Genomic DNA, 782 nt, shown 5'->3' with positions numbered 1-782 from the left:
CGGCCGGGACTCTCCTCCGCCAGCCTTGATCTTCCCAGACAACAAAACGGGAACTTACTTTTGTTTTATGAATAATTGCTGGAGCGCCGCCGGCTGTGCCAAGAGCTGGGGGGGCAGGGGGCCGCTGCAGGCGCGGGGGGGCTCATCCACATAACCTCAGTCTGCCAAGTGGGGGGATGGGGGAGGCTGGGGGCGAAGCGTGGTACTAGGAGGAGGACTTTGGGGGGGCGGGGTTGATCCCCTTCCAGGACCCAGTGAATCTCGCTGGGGGCGATGGATCCTCATGGCAACTAGAAAAGGAGGGAGAGGCTCCAAGGCACTGAATGGGAGCGAGCCGCAAAGTTGGCCTGGGGTCTACCCCGCTCTAAGTAACGTCTGTCCGCCCCGGGCTCCTGCCTGCCCCCCTTGCCAGCCCGCGAGCCCCGGGGCCGGGGGGCTCCCGCTGCGAGTCGGGCGCGGGCATCCCATCTGAAAAAGAGTAATACATACATACATGCATAAATAAATAAATAAATAAATCGTGACACCTCCCCCCCCCACACACACACATACACATGCACACAAACTTTTCAGACCGAGCCAAAATAATTCCGTTCCCCTTTCCCTCTATCGCAATGCACCCCCTTCGGAGGAGTGTGCATGTGTGTGCGTGTGTGTGACCATAGGCGACCCATACTAATCAGGTCTCAAAGTAAATAGCAGCGCAGGGCGATCTCAATGTAAATTGTGCTTGTCAGAAGAATCCCCCTCCCTCCCTCCCTCCCTCCCTTTTTTCCCCACAT

Source organism: Gavialis gangeticus, unplaced genomic scaffold (assembly GCF_001723915.1).
Source record: "Gavialis gangeticus isolate Ggan-Ray unplaced genomic scaffold, GavGan_comp1, whole genome shotgun sequence".
Lineage (NCBI taxonomy): Eukaryota > Metazoa > Chordata > Crocodylia > Gavialidae > Gavialis > Gavialis gangeticus.
The sequence above is the reverse complement of the archived record's forward strand: the minus strand, read 5'-3'. Positions refer to the sequence as shown.